Raw genomic sequence first — 17,525 nt, 5'->3', positions numbered from 1 at the left:
AAGTATAAACCTATGGGACTACATCAAATTAAAAAGCTTCTTCACAGCAAAAGAAACCACTACCCAAACCAAGAGACCCCTCACAGAATGGGAGAAGATCTTTACATGCCATACATCAGATAAGAGTTTAATAACCAACATATATAAAGAGCTTGCCAGACTCAACAACAAGACAACAAATAACCCAGTCCAAAAATGGGGGGAGGACTTGGACAGAATATTCACCACAGAAGAGATCCAAAAGGCCGAGAAACACATGAAAAAATGCTCCAAGTCTCTGATTGTCAGAGAAATGCTAATAAAGACAACAATGAGATATCACTTCACTCCTGTGAGAATGTCATACATCAGAAAAGGTAACAGCAGCAAATGCTGGAGAGGTTGTGGGGTCAAAGGAACCCTCCTGCACTGCTGGTGGGAATGTAAATTGGTCCAACCTCTGTGGAGAACAGTCTGGAGAACTCTCAGAAGGCTAGAAATGGACCTACCCTATGACCCTGCAATTCCCCTCCTGGGGATATATCCTAAGGAACCCAACACATCCATCCAAAAAGATCTGTGTACACATATTTTCTTGGCAGCACAATTTGTAATAGCCAAAACCTGGAAGTAACCCAGGTGTCCAACAACCGATGAGTGACTGAGCAAGTTGGAATACTGCTCAGCTGTAAAATGGAATACTGCTCAGCTGTAAAAAATGGTGACTTCACCGTTTTCAGCCGATCTTGGATGGACCTTGAAAAAATCATGTTGAGTGAAATAAGTCAGAAACAGAAGGATGAATATGGGATGATCTCACTCTCAGCCCGAAGTTAAAAAATAAGATTAGAAAAGAAAACACAAGTCAAACCTGAAATGGAATTGGAGTATTACACCAAAGTAAAAGACTCTGGGGTGGGTGGGTGGGTGGGGAGAATCCAGGTCCATGAAAAATGATGAATGAAATAGTGGGGTGGTATTGCTAAATGGGAATCTGGGGAATGTTATGCATGTAAAAAAAAAAAAAAAAGAAGTAGAAACGCAAAGCAGAAATTGACTGAGTTTGGAGTATGGCACCAAAGTAAGAAAGCAGAAGTATACTAGAGTTTGCAGTGAGTACCTCCCTAACACTTCCTCTCCACTTTTCCAAGCTTTGGGTCCATGATTGCTCAACAGTTTGTTTGGCTTTGTATGTTAACTCTCTTTTCAGTCACCAGGTTCCAGGTGTCATCAGGATGCCGGCCAGACTTCCCTGGATTGAAGACACCACCAATGTGTCCTGGAGCTCAGCTTCCCCAGAGACCCATCCTACTAGGGAAAGAGAGAGGCAGACTGGGAGTATGGACCGACCAGTCAACGCCCATGTTCAGCGAGGAAGCAATTACAGAAGCCAGACCTTCTACCTTCTGCAACCCTCAATGACCCTGGGTCCATGCTCCCAGAGGGATAGAGAATGGGAAAGGTATCGGGGGAGTGGGTGGGATATGGAGATTGGGCGGTGGGAATTGTGGAGTTGTACCCCTCCTACCCTATGGTTTTGTTAATTAATCCTTTCTTTAATAAAAAAAAATTAAAAAGAAAACACAAGTCGAACCTAAAATGAAATTGGAGTATTACACCAAAGTAAAAGACTCTGGGGTGGGTGGGTGGGTGGGGAGAATACAGGTCCATGAAAGATGATGAATGACATAGTGGGTGTTGTATTGTTAAATAAAAATAAATAAATAAATAAATAAAGTAGTTGGTACATGTGTAACATTTCTCAGTTTCCACATAACACTCTAACTCCCCACATAAGTTCTCCTCCATCATCATGTTCTAGGACCTGAACACTGCCCCTGACCCCAGAGTCCATTACTTTGGTGCAATACACCAAATCCAGTCCAAGTTCTGCTTTGTGTTTTCCCTTTAGTTCTTATTTTTCAACTTCTGTCTGTGATTTGGATCATCCCATATCTCTGGCTTATCTCAACATGATTCCTTCAAGCTCCATTCAAGATGAGGTGAAGAAGGTCAATTCACCATTTTAAGTAGCTGAGTAGTATTTCATTGTGTGTATATATACCACAACTTACTTAGGTACTCTTCTGTTGTTAGACTCTTAAGGATTTTTTATTTTTGATTAAATAATGACCGACAAGATTGTAATATAAGAGGGGTACAAATCCACAGAATTCCCACCACCAGAGTTCCATATCCCATCTCCTTCACTGAAAGCTTTCCTGTTTTCCTATTGTTTTTGTTGTTGTTTTTGTTTTTTTACCAGAGTGCTGCTTAGCTCTGGCTAAAATATATATATATATACATGTATATGTATATGTATATGTATATGTATATATATATATATATATCTTCAGTCTTTGATATCAATAAATGTCAATGGCCTGAATTCACCTATTAAAAGACACAGAGTAGGAAGATGGATCAGAAAATACAACCCACCAATATGCTATCTACAGGAAACCCACCTAACTCAACAAGACAAACACAGACTTAAAGTGAAAGGATGGAAAACTATCATACAAGCCAATGGCCCACAAAAAAGGGCAGGAACAACTATTCTCATATCTGACATGACAGACTTTAAAATAAATAAAATTTAAAAAGATAAGGATGGACACTACTTAATGCTCAGAGGATCAGTCAATCAAGAGTACTTAACAATTATTAACAACTATGCACCCAATGAGAAGCCATCTAAATACATCAAACATCTACTGAAAGAGCTTCATCAATATATTAGCAGCAATACATTCATAACAGGGGACTTCAACACCCCACTCTGTCAACTGGACAGATCATCCAGGCAGAAAATCAATAAGAAATGAGGGAGGTAAATGAGGAGACAGATAAACTAGAACTGTTGGACATTTTCAGAGTCACTAAACCCAAGAAACTGGAATACAAATTTTACTCAGGTCCACATGGGTCAGTCTCAAGGATAGACCATATGTTAGGCCACAAAGACAGCATCAGCAAATTCAAGAGCATTGAAATCACCCCAAGCATCTTCGCAGACCACAGTGGATAAAACTAACACTTAACAATCAACAAAAGATTAGAATAGTCCCAAAATGTGGAAGCTCAGCAGGTACACTACTTAACGACTACTCTGTCAAAGAGGAAATCAAGGAAGAAATAAAAATGTTTCGAGAGTTCAGTGAAAATGAAGACACAAGCTATGAAAATATTTGGGACACAGCTAAGGCAGTACTGAGAGGGAAGTTCATAGCCATACAAGCACACATTAAGAAACAAGAAAAGCACAAATAAACAACCTGATTGCACATCTTAAAGACCTAGAAGAAGAACAAAGGAACCCTAAAGCAACCAGAAGGACAGAAATAACTAAACTTAGGGCAGAAATCAATAACATTGAAAATAAGAACATCATACAAAAGATCAACGAAAGTAAATGTTGGTTCTTCAAAAGAGTGAACAAAATCGACCAACCTCTAGCCAGACTCACAAAACAAAAAAGGGAGAAGACGCAAATAAATCGGATTGTAAATGACAGAGGAGATGTCACAACAGACACCACAGAATTTCAACATATCATGTGAGGCTTCTATGAACAACTATATGCCATGAAGCTAGAGAACCTGAAAGAAATGAATGATTTCCTAGATACCTACGAACTTCCAAAATTAAATAAAGAGGAACTAGTTAATATGAACAGGCCCATCAGAGCTAATGAAACAGTTATCAAAAACCTTCCCAAGAATAGAAGTCCTGGACCAGATGGTTTTACAAATGAATTCTACAAAACCTTCAAAGAAGAACTCCACTTTTAAAAGTCTTCCAGGTGGTCTGGGAGGTGGCGCAGTGGCTAAGGCACTAGACTCTCAAGCATGAGGTCCTGAGTTCAATCCCCAGCAGCACATGTACCAGAGTGGTGATGTCTGGTTCTTTCTCTCTCTCCTAACTTTCTCATTAATAAGTAAATAAAATATTTTTTTTAAAAAAAGTCTTCCAGAAGGTGGTCTGGGAGGTGGCACAGTGATAGGGCTTTCGACTCTCAAGCATGAGGTCCTGAGTTTGATCCCCGGCAGCCCATGTGCCAGAGTGATGTCTGGTTCTTTCTCTCTCCTCCTATCTTTCTCATTAATAAATAAATAAAATCTTTTAAAAAAAAGAAGTCTTCCAGAAGATTGAAGACACTGGAATACTCCCTGCCAGCTTCTATGAAGCCAACATCACTCTGATACCAAAAGCAGACAGGGACACAACCAAAAAAGAAAACTACAGAACAATATCTCTGATGAACATAGATGCTAAAATATTGAACAAAATTCTAGCCAACCAGATACAGCAGTATAGTAAAAAGATTGTTCATCATGACCAAGTGGGGTTTATCCCAGGCATGCAAGGTTGGTTTACAAAAATCAATCAATGTGATCCACCACATCAATAAATGCAAGACCAAAAAACCACATGGCCATATCAATAGATGCAGAGAAAGCCTCTGACAAAATATAACATCCCTTTATGATCAAAACACTAAAAAAATGGGAATAGATGGAAAATTCCTGAAGATAGTGGAGTCTATATGTAGCAAACCTACAGCCAACATCATATTCAATGGTGAAAAACTGGAAGCATTTCCACTCAGATCAGGTACTAGACAGGGCTGCCCACTATCACCATTACTATTCAACATAGTGTTGGAAGTTCTTGCCATGGCAATCAGGCAGGAGCAAGGAATTAAAGGCATACAGATTGGAAGAGAAGAAGTCAAACTCTCCCTATTTGCAGATGACATGATAGTATACATGGAAAAACCTAAGGAATCCAGCAAGAAGCTTTTGGATATCATCAGGCAAAACAATAAGAGGTGTCAGGCTACAAAATTAACATTCAAAAGTCAGTGGCATTCCTCTATGGAGACCCTTAAGTTGGAAGAACATGAAATCCAGAAATCAGTTCCTTTTACTATAGAGACAAAAACAATACAATATCTAGGAGTAAACCTAACCAAGGAAGTGAAAGACTTGTATACTGAAAATGATGAGTCACTACTCAAGGAAATTGAAAAAGACACAAAGAAGTGGAAAGATATTCTGTGTTCATGTGTTGGAAGGATTAACATCATCAAAACGAATATACTACCCAGAGCCATCTACAATTTTAATGCTATCTCCATCAAGATCCCAACAACATATTTAAAACATTTTTTATTATCTTTACTTATTTATTTATTTATTTATTTATTGGATAGAAACAGTCAGAAATCGAGAGGAAGGGAAAGACAGAGAGGGAAAGGAACAGAAAGACACCTGCAAACCTGCTTTACCACTTGCAAAGCTTTCCCCCTGCAGATGGGGACTTGGGGCTCGAACCTGGGTCCTTGAGCATTGCAATGCAACATGTGCGCTCAACCAGGTGTGCCACCACCGGACCCCCCAACCACATTTTTTTAGGAGAACAGAACAAATGCTACAAATGTTTATCTGGAACCAGAAAAGACCTAAAATTGCCAAAACAATCTTGAGAAGAAAGAACAGAACCGGAGGCATCACACTCCCAGATCTCAAATTGTATTATAGGGCCACTGTCATCAAAACTGCTTGGTACTGGAACATGAATAGACACACTGACCAGTGGAATAGAATAGAGAACCTAGAAGTAAGCCCCCACACCTCTGGACATCTAATCTTTGACAAAAGTGCCCAGACTATTCAATGGGGAAAGCAGAGTCTCTTCAACAAATGGTGTTGGAAACAATGGGTTGAAACATGCAGAAGAATGAAACTGAACCACTGTATTTCACCAAATACAAAAGTAAATTCCAAGTGGATCAAGGACTTGGATGTTAGACCACAAACTATCAGATACTTAGAGGAAAATATTGGCAGAGCTCTTTTCCGCATAAATTTTAAAGACATTTTCAATGAAACGAATCCAATTACAAAGAATACTAAGGCAAGCATAAACCTATGGGACTACATCAAATTAAAAAGCTTCTGCACAGCTAAAGAAACCACTACCCATACCAAGAGACCCCTCACAGAATGGGAGAAGATCTTTACATGCTATACAACAGACAAGAGGCTAATAACCAAAATATATTAAAGAAAAAAAGTTTGCCAAACTCAGAAACAAGAAAACAAATAACTCCATCCAAAAATGGGGAGAGGACATGGACAGAATTTTCACCACAGAAGAGATCCAAAAGGCCGAGAAACACATGAAAAAATGCTCCAAGTCTTTGATTGACAGAGAAATGCAAATAAAGACAACAATGAGATACCACTTCATTCCTGTGAGAATGCTGGAGAGGGTGTGGGGTCAAAGGAACCCTCCTGCACTGCTGGTGGGAATGTCAATTGGTCCACCCTCTGTGGAGAATTGTCTGGAGAACTCTCAGCAGGCTAGAAATGGACCTACCCTATGATTCTGCAATTCCTCTCCTGGGGACATATCCTAAGGAACCCAACACACCCATCCCAAAAGATCTGTGTACACATATGTTCTTGGCAGCACAATTTGTAATATCCAAAACCTGGAAGCAACCCAGGTGTCCAGCAACAGATGAGTGGCTGAGCAAGTTGTGGTATATATAAACAATGGAATACTACCCAGCTATAAAAAATGGTGACTTCACTGTTTTCAGCTAATCTTGGATGGACCTTGAAGAAATTATGTTGAGTGAAATAAGTCAGAAACAGAAGGATGAATGTGAGATGATCTCACTCTTCGGCAGAAGTTGAAAAACAAGATCAGAAGAGAAAACACAAGTAGAACCTGAACTGGAATTGGTGTATTGCATCAAAATAAGACTCTGGGTTGGGTGTAGGGGAGAGTACAGGTCCAAAAAAGGATGACAGAGGACCTAGTGGGGGTTATATTGTTAAATGGAAAACTGGGAAATGTTATGCATGTACAAACTATTGTATTTACTGTTGAATGTAAAACAATTCCCCAATAAAGAAATTTTTTAAAAATTCCAAAAGTTTAAACACTTTCAAATTAAATTTGGAAAGAAACTGCCTTCCTGTAATATCAGTCCTTATTATTATTATTATCACTATGATTGTATATATTATTAATCCCTAAAGGAACTATTCTGCTTCATATGTTACAATGTTATTGTCAGTTTCATATACTTTTACTTTATAAAGAAGTGCCTTAGGAAGGAGTTTCTGAAAGTTTTCCCAGAGAAATACAGTAACATTTTCTGTCATGTTACAACTTTTGCAAAATATGGCATGTCCAGATCCAGATTATGATCACATTTATATGGCATTTATGTGGCCAAAACTAAACTGAGTGGGAAACTAATCACAACGTGGTCTCTGTATAGGTTGGTAAAAGGTAATGAGTGAAATGAGTCCAAGAGCAGTGTGATGGACATGCTCTATATTATGGAAGGGGTGTACACCACACAATTGTACCTGCCTGTTAAAATCCTATATCCTAGGATTTACACGTTAGCAAGTATGACTTTTACCTGAAACAAAAAGGGTGCTGAGAAGATATAAAAAACTGATGATGGGGGCCTAGGCAGTAGCACAGCAGGTTAAGCACTCATAGCATGAAGCACAAGAGCAAGTGTATGGATCCTGGTTCGAGCCCCCAGCTCCTCACCTACATGGGGGTCACTTCACAGGTGGTGAAGCAGGTCTGCAGGTGTCTATCTTTTTCTTCCCTTCTCTGTCTTCCCCTCCTCTCTCGATTTCTCTCTGTCCTATCCAACAACAATGACAGCAATAACAATAATAATAACAACAATTATAAACAATAAGGGCAACAAAAGGGAAAACTTAGCCACCAGGAATAGTGGATTCGTAGTGCAGGCACTGAGCCCCAGCAATCACCCTGGAGGCAAAAAAAATGGTCATGGCCTGAGGCACCAGAGGGTTCAATGGTACAACCAATAACCAGAACTAAGCAGTGCTCTGGTAAAAACAAACAAACAAACAAATAAATAATCATGAAATATGGTGGGGGGAGTGAATAGAAGTAAAGATTAAGCAAAAATGGCAGAATCTTGGCAATTGTGGAAATCAGGAGTTAGGTACATTGTTCTCTTTGCTTATGCTTGAAATTTTCCACAATAAAAAGGGTTTAAAGTATAAAAATATGTTACTAGATTGTATTGTAGCCAATGTTTAAGCAAAAAATTTAAAGATGAGTTTGATAGACTATAAAGATGTATGTAGTGTGGAAAAACCACTAACATTGCACATAATGACTTCCTTCCAAAGAGAACAATATGGAAAAGAAGAAGAGGGTAGAAAAGAGTAACTCAGCAATTTGGAAATTTGGGGACTTAGCACCAACAGTCATAAATAATGCTGATAGAATGCAACCTTGAAATATGTAATGAAAAATGGCACTTTAACTTTGATCGTTCTTCCTAAAACCCATAAATTCAATTTTGTCATCAGTTTTTTTTTTTTTTGCCTCCATGGTTATTGCTGGGGCTCGGTGCCTGCACTACAAATCCACTGCTCCTGGAGGCCATTTTTCCTATTTTGTTGCCCTTGTTGTCGTTATTGTTGCCATTGCTGTTGTATAGGACAGAGAGAAATCGAGAGAGATGGGAAAGAGAGAAAGGGGGGAGAGAAAAATAGATACCTGCAGACCTGCTTCATTGCTTATGAGGCGACCCCCCTGCAGGTGGGGTGCTGGGGGCTCAAACCAGGATCCTTACACCGGTCCTTGCTCTTTGAGCTATGTGTGTGTGCTTAACCTGCTCAGCCTCCTCCTGACCTCCCTGTCCCCCACAAATTCTAATCCAGGATATCTAGCATACCTAGCTAGTATTCAAAACTGTCAAGGTTGTTCATCAAAGAACATAATCAAACTAACGAAAAGGCAGTCTACAGAGTGTGGGAGAATCTATTTGCAAATCACATATGTAATAAGGGCTTAGTATCTAGGATATAAAAAGTTTCTGCAAGTCAATCACAAAATCAAGTGGCATGATTAAAATATGGGTGGAGGAATTAAATATACATTCCTCCAAAGAGATATACAAATGACTTACACATATGAAAAGATGTTCAACATTACTAGTCATTAGGAAAATGCAAGTCAAAACCAAAATAAGATATCATCTGACATCCACTTAGATGACTTCTAACTATAAGAAAAATGGAAAATTACAAGTGTTGATGAAATTTGGAAACTGGGGAAAATTGGAAGAAATCAGAACAGCAGGGTAGAAATGTAAATTAGTACAGTTTCTATAGAAAACAGTTGACAGTTTCTCAATTACAGTACAATCTAGCAATTCCAATTCTGGCTATATATGCAAAAGAATCAAAAGCAGGTCTGTATGAGATATTTGTATACTCATGTTCATGGCAGCATTATTCATAATAGCCAAAAGAAGCTGCCAAGTAGATTGATAAAATATGGACTTAGATATACAGTGGAAAAAAAGGAAGTCTTAAAAAGTCTTAAAAAGGAAGAAAATTCTGACAGATGCTGTAACATGGATAAAACTTGAAAACGGGTCAAGGTGGTGGCGCAGCTGGTTGAGAGCACACACTACAGTGCACAAGGACTGGGATTTGAGCCCCCGGTCCCCACCTGCAGTGGGAAACCTTTGTAAGCAGTGAAGCAGGTCTGCAGGTATCTCTCTGTCTCTCTCCCTCTTTATTCCCCCCCCTTCTCTTGATTTCTGGCTATCTCTATCCAGTAAATAAATAAAGATAATAAAAAAATGTTAAAAGCAATGTAATTTTTTTTTTCTTAACACAACAGAGCTATTTTTTGAATTGGGGGGCTAATGTTTTACAGTACATTCTTTAACACAGGCACAACCTTTTTTTTTTTTTTTTGCCTCCAGGGTTATTGCTGGGGCTCAGTGCCTGTACCATGAATCCACTGCTCCTGGAGGCCATTTTTTTCCCCTTTTGTCGCCCTTGTTGTTGTTGTCTTGTTGTGGTTATTATTGTTGTTGATGTCATTCATTGTTGGAGAGGACAGAGAGAAATGGAGAGAGGAGGGGAAGACAGAGAGGGGGCGAGAAAGACAGACACCTACAGACCTGTTTCACCACCTGTGAAGCTACTCCCCTGCAGGTGGGGAGCCAGGAACTCGAACCGGGATCCTTATGCCGGTCCTTACGCTTTGCTGGGAAATTGTGCATATGCAGCCACATCTGTCATGTTGCCCCCTCAGGCTACTGCTAGTTCCCGCAAGAGTTGGGACATTCTCGGAGTGCCTGTTTCGCCATGTTGTGCCCTTAGGGCAGTGTCTATTTCCCTGAGATATTTGGAGTGCTTTGGTCACTCCTCCCCCCTCCCATTCTCACGAGAGTTATTATCCTATCCTGGAGTGCTATGGTTACTCCTCCCCCTTCCCATTCTCACGAAAGCTGCTCCTATAAAAGCCCTTCTTCTTCTGCACCTCGCTCTCTTGCCAGCGCTTCACTCTGGTGTTCAGACTCAGGAAAGGTTACTATGTGAGGCGGCCATTTTCACTACCTCCACGTGGCCAACCTGCTTCTCTAGCACCCAACTCTGAGGTGCCAACGCAAATAAAGATTTGTGTTTCCCCTTCACTCTGGACCTCCTGTCTCTCTTCTCCGCGGCCTGCACACAACAGTGCTTTGCACCACGTGAGCTTAACCTGCTGCACCACCGTCTGACCCCCTCTCATCTCCTCTTAACTGGTATATAGGAGACACACCAGGATCCCAATTTTCCTTTATCCTGTCCCTTTCCCTCCTGCTGACTGATGACCAATTTTATATAATGCATTTGGGAATGGGGTGGAATTGTCACTTGGGCTTTACTACTCCAAGATGATTTTTTCAGATAGAAAGACAGAGACAGAGAGAGAAAAAAAGCACTACCACACCAAAACTTCCCTCAGTGCAGTGGGGGCTGGGCTTGAACCTGAGTCATGCCCATGACAAAAGCAATTGCACTATCCAAGTAAGCTATCTTGGTGCTGGGTGGTGGTGCACCTGGTTGAGCACATACGTTACAATGCACAAGGGCCCATGTTCAAGTCCTTAATCCCCACCTGCAGGGAGAAAGCTTTGTGAATGTTGAAGCAGGGACGCTGGTGTCTCTATTTCTCTCCCTCTCTGTCACCTTATTTCCTTTCAGTTTCTGGCTGTCTCCAGTAAATAAATAAAGATAATACCAAAAAAAAAAAAAAGCTATCTTGCTCATATAATGAAGAGTAAATCCACCCATTTTAAAAATTTTTATTAATGACTTAATATTGATTTACAAAATAATGAGATAACAGGGGTATAATTCCACACCATTCCCACCACCAGAGTTCTGTGTCCCCATCCCCTCCATTGGAAATTGCAGCAATTCTCCCAAGGTCACAGATACAGGTTGACTATTATTTCTATAACAATATTTTTATATGTTTGCTCCCCTCCTTTTTATGGTCCTGCTTTCTCTTCCTAAGTCACATCTACACCTATTGCTACTTCTGAATGCCCTTCCTTTTTTCCTCTTCTCTCTCTGGGTCTTGATGGAATTGAGTTCAGAGCCCTTTGGTCCTCTCTCCTAACACTTCTAGTATGGACCAAAATTCTTTATGGGATGCAGGAGGTGGGAGTTCTGGCTTCTATAGTTGCTCCTCTGTTAGACATGGGTGTTGGCAGGTCAATTCATACCCCCAGCCTGTTTCTAAACCCCAAATTTGAAAACCACTGAGTTCATAAAACAACAAAACAAAACACAAATCTGAAAAGTTGTCACAACCAAGAAAGCCTAAGGAAACAAGTTTTTTTTTTCTTTGCCTCCAGAATTATCACTGGGGCTCAGTGTGGGCACTATGAATTTACTGCTTCTAGAGGCCATCTTTTTGCCATTGTTGTTTTTGGATAGGACCAAGAGAAATCAGCAGGGAAGGGAAAGATAGAGAGGGAGAGTGAAAGACACCTGCAGACCTGCTTCACCACTTCAAAGCGACCCCCTGCACGTGGTGAGCAGGGGGTTCCAACAGGGATCTTTGTGTGGGTCCTTGCACTTGGTACTTAATGTGTACTTAACCTGGTGTGCCAACAGCCTGCTGGACCCCTGGAAAGTAATTTTTATTATTATTTTCCATTTATTTATTTATTCTCTTTTGTTGTCCTTGTTGTTTTATTGTTGTAGTTATTAATTGTTGTTACTGATGTCGTCATTGTTGGACAGGACAGAGAGAAATGGAGGAGGGGAAGACAGGGGGAGAGAAAGACAGACACCTGCAGACCTGCTTCACCGCCTGTGAAGCTTTTCCGTGCAGGTGGGAACCAGGGGCTTGAATCCAGGTCCTAGCACATTATAATGTGTGCACTTAGCCAGGTGTGCCTGGCCCCTCAAATATATATATATATATATTTAAATTTTATTTATTTATTTTCCCTTTTGTTGCCCTTGTCTTTTTTTTATTATTGTTGTAGTTATTATTGTTATTGATGTTGTTGTTAGATAAGATAGAGAGAAATGGACAATGAGAGAGAAAGAAAGACACCTGCAGACCTGCTTCACTGCCTGTGAAGCGACTCCCCTGCAGGTGGGGAGCCAGGGGCTCAAACCGGGATCCTTATGCCTGCCCTTGCGCTTTGCGCCACGTGCACTTAACCAACTCTGTGCTACCGCCCGACTCCCTATTTTCCATTTTTTATTTGTTATTAGTAGGGGTTACAAGATAGTAAATTACAGTGTATAGTTTCACACCATACCCACCACCAGCGTTGTGTCCCCACCCTCTCCACTCCCAAATATGACCACCATAGTTCTGACAAGTATTAGAAAGTCTTCTTGCTTCTGTATTTTTAAAAATTAAATTTATTTATTATTGGATAGAGACAGAAATTGAGAGGGGTGGAGGAGATAGATTAAGATAGAGAGAGACACCTGCAGCTCTGCTTCACCACTCATAAAGCTTTCCTCCTGCAGATGAGGACCAGTGGCTTGAACCTGGGTCCTTGCCCACCGGTGTGCACTTAATCAGGTGCACCACTGCCTGGCCCCACTTCTGTATTTTTTTCAAGTTCATGTGTATCAATTCTCTAGATTCCACATATGAGTGAAACCATCCAGTAGTTATAAAAATTATAAAAATTAACTAATTAGTTAATTACTTATTCCTTTACCAGAGCACTGCTTAGCTCTGGCTTATGGTCGTGTTGGAGAATTCAACCTGGGACCTTGGAGACCTCAGGCCTCAGGCCTGAGAGTCTGTTTGCATAGTCATTATGCTATCTACCCTACCCAACAACTGCATTTATGGAAGCATCCTGGATTTGGGCTCCTGTAGCTAAGGTTCTGAATAATCTATAGACTCTAGTTAATAATAGCATGTCAACATTGGTGTGTTTGTTATAACAAGTGTGCCACACTAATAGATGTTTTAATGGGGAAAATTGACTGTGGGGGACATACAGAAAATGGTTTTCTTCATCATTTTTCTAAAAGCACTCTACAAACTATTTAAAAATAATTTTGGCCTTGCCCTGGCAGAATATATTAGCTAGGGCCATGAACTCTGAGTTGGTCTCTTGGGTTCAAACCCTGGTCCTACCCCACCACCAACCTGGCAGCAGACCCATGGGTGAGTGATGTAAAGTCATGGAAATTTCATCCTTGGTGAAGTATGTGTGTGGGGGTGGGGGTGGTGATACTAAGACCTACCTCAGTGTGTTGCACTGTGTTAAACACACATAGTATGAAGCACAAGGACCCATGCAAGGATCCCAGTTCGAACCCCCAGCTCCCCACTTACAGGGGGTCACTTAACAACTGGTGAAGCAGGTCTGCAGGTGTCTTTTTCTTCCCCTCTTTGTCTTCCCCTCCTCTCTCGATTTCTCTCTGTCCTAACCAATGAAATAGCAAAATAAAACAAGGGCCTCCAGGAGCAGTGGACTCATAGTGCAGGCAATGAGCCCCAGTGATAACCCTGAAGGCAAAAAAATATATATATACCCCATGCAAAGTGCTCATCCTTGGGGTATTATAGATGTGGTTATTCCTTTAAGAGCTTGAAATCAGAGTAAATGATAACAGTGATTGAGTGTATGCATTTAGAGCCATGCTGTTTGGGTTACAAATCTGGTTCTTCCAGTGTCTTTTTTATAAAATGTTAGGTTATTTACTTGAACCAAGGTTCAGTTTTTTTCTCTCTCTCTTTAATATGTACTTATTTATTTGATAGAAGCAGAGAGACAGAGAGGAGAGGGTAAGATAGAGAACAAGACAGACACTTGCAGCACTGATTCACTACTAGTGAAGACTTCCCTCCTGCAGGTGAGGACCAGGGGCTTGAATCTGGGTCCTTATGCATGGTAACATGTACACTCAACCAAGTGTATCACCCTCTGGCCCTTCCAAAGCTCAGTTTTCATAGCTATAAAATGGGATGTGAAGTGTCCATTAAAAATTGTGGGTGAAAGGAGTCAGGTGGTAGCACAGCGGGTTAAGCACAGGTGGCGCAAAGCACCAGGAGTGGCATAAGGATCCTGGTTCAAGTCCCTCGCTCCCCACCTGCAAGGGAGTAGCTTCACAGGTGGTGAAGCAGGTCTGCAGGTGTCTGTCTTTCTCTCCCCCTCTCTGTCTTCCACTCCTCTCTCTATTTCTCTCTGTCGTATCCAACAACAACGACATCAATAACAACAACAATAATAACTACAACAACAGTGAAAAACAACAACGGCAACAAAAGGGAAAAATAAATTAATATAAAAAGAAAATGTGGGAGCAAACTTATACAGAGCCAGAGAATGAACATCCTAGATCTTGCTGGTCAGTCTATTACAACTATCCACCTCTGCCCGTAAGAGGCGGAGCTACGAGCAGCAGATTGCTTTCTCTCCTCTCCTCTCCTCTCCCGGATCAACTAGGAATACCAAAGGAGACCACCCGGACCGAAACAAGACAGGACTAGAATGACCACAGGAACCCAGTAAATCACCCGTGAGTACAAACACGTGTGGCTGGTGATAGAGAGGAGAGAGGAGCCTAAGGAGAGATTAAGTGACTGCTAACAGTTCAGCAGTTTATCAGTTGAGACACCACCTCCAGTCTGCTCCACCAACAAGGGGACAGCTGAAGGGAGGAGAGGACTCCCCAGAGACTCACCAAGTGCAACTCTGAGTCTCCATTGCTACTACCCTCAGAATCTGGAGCAGCGACAGGAAGGGACACCAGGGGACAGAGATCTAACCAGGAAACTCAGGAGAAGACCTATACCTCAGTGGCATAGCTGAGGGGCTGTGAAAGTCTCTTTGCATAACCACTGGATTATCTCTGCCACACCCTGCTTTATCTCTTGGTCAGGAGTCAGTGATTAAGCTAAGAAGCCTATTGATAGTTTAAAAACCCTCAGGATCCCATACCCACAGGGAAGAAAAAAAAAAAAAGACGCTTTTAAACTACTGAGCTCCAACTCAGGGATTGAAAAAACTGCTAACTTCCACCACTGTGAACCCTTTAATTAACTTACTTAGACACAAGTCAATCCAGGCAATAGTGATCAATATTTGAAAAGTACTGATAAAGGGAACTCATAACATAATATACAAAATGGTTAAAACAACAAGAAAAAATATTGGAGAATCGAACCAGGACAAGAGTCCAGCTAAAAATCCTCCAGAGGGTGAAGCACAAAATAACGAGTTCAACATCCAAACATTAGCTAAGGAAATAATAACAGGAGTGAGTAAAGAGTCTGAAAAAATTGTAATCAGAAATGCAGGAACAACAAATGAGAATATGGAAGAAAATACTAATTATCTCATGGTTATTAGAGAGCTGAAAGCTGAAATCGCTGAGCTAAGAAGGCAACTAGCTGAACAAGCTAAAACAGTATCAGAGCAGGGCAACAAAATAGATGAACTCCAGAAAACAGTAGAGGGCAGAGAAAATAGAATCTATGAGGCTGAAGACAGAATTAGCAAGATTGAGTATGAATTAGAGACAACTAAAAAAGAAGTAAGAGATCTCAAAAAGAGATTAAGAGATGCTGAAAACAACAACAGAGTCCTATGGGATGACTTCAAAAGAAACAATATACGCATTATTGGCATACCAGAGGAAGAAAGAGAAGGAGAGGAAGAAAGCATTTTCCAGGCCATAATAGCTGAAAACTTCTCTAGTCTAGACAACACCAAAGACATAAAGATTCAAGAAGCCCAGAGGGTCCCAAACAGAATTAACCCAGACCTAAAGACACCAAGACATGTCATACTTAGAATGGAAAGGAATAAGGATAAAGAAAGGATCCTCAAGGCTGCAAGAGAAAAACAAAGAGTCACCTACAAAGGAAAACCCATAAGATTAGCAGCAGACTTCTCCATACAAAAACTACAGGCCAGAAGAGAATGGCAAGATATCTATCGAGTGCTCAATGAGAAAGGCTTTCAGCCAAGAATACTATATCCTGCTAGACTGTCATTCAGACTAGATAGAGGCATCAAAACCTTCTCAGACAAGCAACAGTTGAAGGAATCAACCATCACCAAGCCTGCCCTGAAAGAAGTTCTGAAAGGTCTCCTATAAACAATCAGACCACCACAAATAGGACATATATCAAAACACTCTAAAACTCTACAAGAATGGCGTTCAAATATCTTCAATCTTTGATATCAATAAATGTCAATGGCCTGAATTCACCTATTAAAAGACACAGAGTAGGAAGATGGATCAGAAAACACAACCCAACAATATGCTGTCTACAGGAAACCCACCTAACTCAACAAGACAAACACAGACTTAAAGTGAAAGGATGGAAAACTATCATACAAGCCAATGGCCCACAAAATGGGCAGGAACAGCTATTCTCATATCTGACATGATAGACTTTAAAATAGATAACATTAAAAAAGATATCAATGGACACTACTTAATGCTCAGAGGATCAGTCAATCAAGAGGACTTAACAATTATTAACAACTATGCACCCAATGAGAAGCCATCTAAATACACCCAACTTCTACTGAGCTACAGCAATATATTAACAGTAACACAATCATACTAGGGGACTTCAACACCCCACTCTCTCAACTTGACAGATCATCCAGGCAGAAAATCAATAAAAACATAAGGGAGCTAAATGAAGAGATAGATAAACTAGAACTAATGGACATTTTCAGAGTCACTAAACCCAAGAAACTGGAATACACATTCTACTCAAATCCACACGGGTCATTCTCAAGGAGAGACCATATGTTAGGCCACAAAGACAGCATCAGCCAATTCAAGAGCATTGAAATCATCCCAAGCATCTTCTCAGACTACAGTGGAATTAAACTAACAATTAACAATCAACAAAAGATTAGTAACAGTGCCAAAATGTGGGAGCTCAACAGTACACTTCTTAACAACTTCTGGGTCAAAGAGGAAATCAAGGAAGAAATCAAAATGTTTCGAGAGTTCAATGAAAATGAAGACACAAGCTATCAAAATATTTGGGACACAGCTAAAGCAGTCCTAAGAGGGAAGTTCATAGCTATACAAGCACACATTAGGAAACAAGAAAAGGCACAAATAAACAGCCTGATTGCACATCTTAAAGACCTAGAAGAAGAACAACAAAGGAATCCTAAAGCAACCAGAAGGACAGAAATCACTAAAGTTAGGGCA

The sequence above is a fragment of the Erinaceus europaeus genome, chromosome 2 (genome assembly GCF_950295315.1).
Source record: "Erinaceus europaeus chromosome 2, mEriEur2.1, whole genome shotgun sequence".
Lineage (NCBI taxonomy): Eukaryota > Metazoa > Chordata > Mammalia > Eulipotyphla > Erinaceidae > Erinaceus > Erinaceus europaeus.
The sequence above is the reverse complement of the archived record's forward strand: the minus strand, read 5'-3'. Positions refer to the sequence as shown.